This window comes from Myzus persicae, unplaced genomic scaffold, assembly GCF_001856785.1.
Source record: "Myzus persicae strain clone G006 unplaced genomic scaffold, MPER_G0061.0, whole genome shotgun sequence".
NCBI lineage: Eukaryota > Metazoa > Arthropoda > Insecta > Hemiptera > Aphididae > Myzus > Myzus persicae.
Window position 1 is genome coordinate 1,006,834 of NW_019103933.1, and position 7,025 is coordinate 1,013,858.

Genomic DNA, 7,025 nt, shown 5'->3' on the forward strand with positions numbered 1-7,025 from the left:
ACCAAGTGCACCTTCTGCTTTTATAATAGTAATAATATGATCTGTGATATTATCGTTATTCGTTAGCAGTTCTTGTATACAGCATCTATATACGACGACACGCCCTCGCCATCATCGCGTTATAATATTACGAGTATTAATAGTATTATACAAAAACGATTTATTTTTCAATGTTGTTCTTCATCCCCGTCTCTTCCTTTCTTCTTTTCGCCTGCACAACTTTCTTCCCGAACTCGACGACACGAGTAATGTCGGCACATTACCGCCACTGCCCGCACCGACTATTTCGTAAATTGTTCCTCCGAACCCATATTACTCCTATAGATATAATCCGCGTTTATATTATACTATATTGTATACGATATAGATGTATTCGAAGTATAGGTGTAAGTACCGACGGCGGCTTTAAGATAAATTGTCTCGTTCGACAAGTTTTCAGCTACGAGTCAAGCTATACGGCTGGGAGTCGTCTTACACGCGGCCGTATAAAATACGATAAAACGATATTATTATTATCATTTTATAGTTTTATAGCAGTGATACGAGCTGTAGTTGGAAAAGTATTTCGATTTGTGGAGCAGATTTTTTATTATATAATATGACATCGGCTTTGTACGGTTACGCGACTATTAATTTTTTTTTCCGCACGCGTTTTACTTAATATGAAGTTTTGCTTCTATAAATATTGTATTGCGTATCCAAGGCCATATTCGAAGGGAGTTCAAACCTCTATCCCCCTCCCCCTCCAACGAAACTTTTTTATAGAATGTATTGAATTTAATTTATGAAACTAAATTCATTTTAATAATTTACTATGTTTCAGCCTAGTAATATTATGATAACTGTATAATATTATGTTTGTATTATTATACACGTATACCTTACTCATATTCTATTGTATATAACTATACATTAAATATTAATACATAATCGTGCTAATACGAATTTTGTTGGCATGTATTTTGCTATGTTTAATAAATATGTCACAAACGATATTTTATCGACTATTTTAATTCGGCTTAGCGTAGCTGTAGTGGATGCCCTCTTTCCCCTTGGAATTTTTTATTGATGATGTTTTAATCACGGTTATAGCCTAATAAATAGGTAATAAAATAATATATTATTTTTGTAGTCCCTTTCCTTAATCGAGCTCCAACTACGCTACTGTTATTAAAGCATAAATACTAATATTGTTATTCTGAAATGTTTCCAAGTACCTACCTATATTTTTTCTTTTGAAATTATTTACCAGTATCGACTACAACACCAGAAAGCATATTTTTACCGTAAAAATATTTAAAAAACTACTAACGAAACTTATCAGACTAAGTACGTCTTACAGGTCTTATAGACACTGTCTTACTAGCATTTCAACCCAGATGATGTGATCGATCGTCTTTATAATGCTGTAAAAAATATTTAGTTTAAAATGTTTTAAATTCATCACACATTTAAAGCATGAAAATCCCTTGTATGTAATATTATAATATTATGTATTTGGTACTTTTTTTTAGTTGATTGTTTTTAAATCCTGAAAATATATTGTGTATACAGTATACCTATATATTTGGTTTTAAGCCCCTCCCGAAAATTTGTTCCATCTACGACCTTGTACCTCCTAAATATAATATATAGGTAGGTACCCCGCGCACACTAAGCGTCAAAAAAGGTTTCTATTCGATACGACCATGTTACATACAAATATACAGTATTTAAAAACCTACTCGAGATGAACGGAAGGATTGAACTAAATATTAGCTACCTGAGTAATATTAGTACATTCAAATACGTCTTATTATCGACGTGCACTTCGGAAATAATTTAAACCTCATGAATCAAAATATTATTACGATCTTAAACGTATTACGTAGGTGATCTTATAATGTACTTAGTATATAAATAATTATATTTTTAATCAAACCCATTTATCCTATTTTCAAATGTTTATTTTATATTGTGCATAATGTATATTAAACTACATTACATATATAGCCTGCATGGAATAATACAAAATATATACCAACATAAAACCGCTGAAAATAGAACAGTAAAAAATTCTACCATAAAATATAAATGTTACATACAAATAATTCCCGGTATAAAATTATGTTTTCAGTTGAATATTATCAGAAAATACTAGGTAATTTCTAGAAGTGTTAGAATGTTGGTTAGCAAATACTGCCATATACTGGCGACCAATTCTAACAATTCTAATATGAAACTAGCAAAAAGCCACAGGTGGTGATTCATTACTAACCTTATAACGCCCCTGCTGTCATGATGTGACTGCGTATATATTTTGATGCTGGAACTTTCATATTATGCATAACACTCTATAACAGCAAATACAACATTTAAAAATCACCAAAATAATGATTTTATAAACGATGGTGTCAAGTAATTTATTTGATAACTTTTGTTTAAGAAGTAATTTTCACAGTATTTTTATATAACATACACACATTGTGTGTTATACAATTCAAAAAGGTTTAATCCGATAAAAAAATCCTTGTTAAACAAATCTGCAGTAAATACTGGTTGCGTATACTTAGTAAAAATACTAATGGTAGAAATTAAAGTTATAAAGTAATAATTTAGCCTAAGCTATTTCGTAAAATGTATAATATTTGTATGTTTACCTTGTTATGTCTATACAAGTATAAAATACATTGAAATATAATAACGTACTCAAGTATTATGTATATATTTTATATTATTTTAAACTATTTTGGACAATTATTACATCCAGTGTTTAACACTTCCAAAATAAAAGAACAATTACTTTATTATTATAAAGAAAATGATACAATCGATAAATCAATACAAATGAATGCACGAATGTTTACCATATATTTAAAATAAAATCAATGATATTGTTCTTAGATGCATCTTAATTTTAAAATAATATTTACTTATATGGATTATAATGATCAAAAAAAAAAAAACAAAAAGAGATATTTTAATGTTGCGTTCGCTATTTAAAATAAATTAGGAAATGGTTATACTGCACTTCCGTACTGCTTTTATTTCATATAAAAAAATTAAATGATTCCATTGTAAAACCTACTGGTTGAAACCCTACTGGTTGTAATTTCTTAGAAATTAAAAGTATATATTATTTAGGTTTATGAGTTTATAATACCATTTACCGTTAACTTAGTACTATGATTAATTAATTTTGAAATATGCAACTCATTGTTATTTTTAAAAAAAACAGATACCTACTTAATCATCAAACAAAAAAAAAATTAAATCAACTGAATTTAAATTAAATTAAATTAATTTCATATGGTATAATATACTATGGTAAATACAATATTTAAGTATAAAATGTATTTTCTCCACCAACAAAAAAAGGTCATTATTCTGTCATTTGTAATTCATAAATTAAAATGTATTATATTATGTAAAACTGTTTCTTTTTTTAATTTATTAATCATTGACATAATATTATTATAATTGTGTAAATTAAATCTTGGATACATTATGTTATAGGTAGTAATGATTAAGTATTTTTTATTTGATGTACAGTAAAATGTATTAGGCACAATTACTTTCAACAATAATGTTCCTCATTGAACGTTAAGTTCGAGATAAAAAAATAACTTGTATATTATATTGAAAATAACTATTATTTTTATTGAATTGCTTTTCTTTCATTAAAAAAAGAAAAACAAAATATTTTCTTATTGTTCTAATGTTTTTTTTTTCTATGAAAATGTTTTGCTAGATATGTATTATAATATATATAGTTAGGTAGGTATTCTTTGTTAATTGGTAGGTTTTGTCAGAGATCATTCTGGTTATTTCTGGTTAAACATCATTTTACTTGTCAAACTAAACTAATGGTTTAAAAAATGTACACACACAATCGCACAAAAAAAATATGAGTTTAAACTTGGTTAGGTATCTCACTTGAGAATACTGATGATTTACAGTTCATTGGGTAAAATTTCCAAGACAAAACGCACTACATCATTATCGAATTAACTGTATACACATAAGTAGGGAATTTTCGAGAAGTTAATAAACATAAATATTTTAAAATGACCTCCATTTATTACGCCCACCAGCTTAAAGAAACTTTTTTTTTTAAATACGAATACTTTTACTTTTTAAGTTAATTTATAACAATAATGTACTTTGTAACTTAAAACACACTGCTTGCTATATGTGCTGAACACTTGTGATTTTCAATATATAATAGATATGAATATAAAATGATATAAAAAAATGCATCGAATAACTATCGAATCTCGTTTTTATTTCAAAAATCAATAAATAATAATATTAAGGTATCTAAAATAAAATAATGCAAAATGAAATAGTATAAAAATGTATGTATAATTACCTACTCTATTTTACAATATAGGTATGCCATATTATTTCACTGTTCTGTAGGCACCGTATATGGTATTACGGTGAACTATCGGTAAAAAAAGTCTCCAGTAAAGGAAAAAGAGTCCTAGGAAAAAATGTGATGCCGGGTATCGCCTGGAGTATTAACTATATACATAATATAATAGGTACATATTAATACAGTTAGAATATACATTCTAGTTAAGCAATTTCTAGTAAAAATTTTGTGGTACAAGGTACAACTAACTGATGGCTACAGCTCATTATAAATATTAATTATTATTGTATTATACAGATGACCCAAGGAAATAATTATTGCATTTCTGTATCAAAAATCAAAAATCAATATTCCTCTTATTTTTATTTGTTCGTCATTTTTGTTAGGTTCTTCAATGAAAAATAATAAAACAATAATAAATAGGTCTTTAAATATTAATATATGTATTATGAATAGAATTTTTTAATCATTATTGCTTAAAATAACTATGGTGTATAAAATGAGTAAATATACATAACATACAAAATTAAAAATTCATCATAAATTCAAAAATATTTATTATTTTCAATACCAATGCATACAATATTACAGTTAACAATAATAATTTATTTAAAAAACATAGCCTCTATACATGAGCAACTAAAAAAACACACGTTTGTGTTCAAAAACAAAATACATCATATTTATGTAATACTTAGTAAATACATTTTTTATATTTATGTATATCATTGTATTAATATATGACATTTATAGTTTATGTATTGTACTATGATTGCTTTGGTATAATTAGACTAATTAGAGGATAAGTCCACTCCCCCATAGAAGTTTTAAGTGAGTCCCGGATAAAATCAAAAAACAATAAATCAGGTCAAATTTGACCCAAAACAAATTTCCTTGATCTGGCTATAATAAATATAGAAAGAAATTAATAATTATAATCGAATAAAAATAAAAAATATTTATCGATAATGATTTTTTGTAAACATTTTCAACTAAAATATATGGACTTTTTTTTCTTTTATTTAAAATTTTAAACTTATTTTTTTTTTTTTTTTTCATTGAACTTAAGCCCGGCGACTAAGGCCATTAGCTGTTGTAGGGGTTATGAACTGTGGTAGGGGTAAAGTTGGTACGGTTGGTTTTTTTTTTTTTACGATTATTACGGTTGTTACGGTAGGTAGAAAACACGTGTATGTGTGGCAAGGTTTTGAACTACTATGAACTCGAGTGGTCACCCATCCGAGAACTAGTAGCTGTGGCCGTTACTTACTCACAGTCGCATTCCGCAACTGGTAGCAGCCAACGCGCCACGCCAAGCCACAATTTTAAAATTAGTGTTACAATTAGTTTAAATAAGTTACTTATAAATAAGAAATGAAAGAGAATATATGATTAGATTTAAAAGCCTTTTTGGTTAAAAAAGGATAAAATGTACAATATAATATTTTTTTGCTGGGTTGAAAAGATATTTTTGGTATCGATAGGAATGTTGGAAGAATTTAAAAAGGAAAAAAGTTGATCCCGTTGAGTCGATATGCTGGGTGGCAGTAGAATATTAGGTGGCTAATAATATATGGACTTTTGCATTTATAAAATATATTATATACTTATTAATTATAATACTGAAGTAACTTGTAATATAAGATTATGTATATAATGAACATATTTTTTTTATATCGGTTCAAATATCAGATTTAAAAAAAAACCAATACAGATAAAATCGATATTACTAATATCGGTATGCATATCAGCCCAGCCCTTCTTTAAATCTATGGTTTATTTTAAACTTTGTTCTAACAGGACTCCCCACTACTGCTTAACTTCTGTAAAGGTCGTGATGGGGAATGTGGCAGGATTTGACCCCCATGGCTCCTTTTTGAACTTTGGTTTCCTAAGAACCTTGAGCCCGTATAAGCTAATTAAACCATAGCGGGATAGTCGAATTGCACTTATTACCTACAAATGAATGGTCGAATTGCACTTGGATTGAAAAAAGGTAATGGTCGAACTGCACTCAGATAAAAAGCAGGTAGTGGTCGAACTGCACTCGTTCAAAAAAAAAAAAATTAAAATGGAAAACCCGTTAAATATATTGTGAATAAAAAAAAAAAGCTACGGTGTACTTATTTAATAGCATTATATATTAGTTCGTGCCATTTAGATAACGCATATAAGATTAATACTTTTATTGTATACGGTATGGCGTGTACTATGTGTCTATGTAGACCTATGCAAAATACAATTATTACACACTTTTACGTCGATGTGTATATATGAACAGTCTAAAAATTATTAAAAGTGAACGAGGCCGTGACTTAATCGTGTATCAAAATTATGCATTTTAGAAAGAAAAATATATTAATGATGGTGTTAAATGGCGTGGTGCCTATCGTGGTTGTCTTTCAAAACTATATCTAGATGAATTTTCTAAAGTAATTATTCGGTCTGAATTGATACATATTCATGAAGAACCACTTAATTTACCTCGGAGAATGATTTCAAATTCAACAAAGAAAAAAGCCCTTCAAATGCATGATAATTTTATTAAAATATTTTTTTGAGCCCAAGTGCAGTTCGACCACTACCTGTTTTTTACCCGAGTGCAATTCGACCATTACCTTTTTTAAACCCAAGTGCAATTCGACTAAAATAAGTGCAATTCGATCAT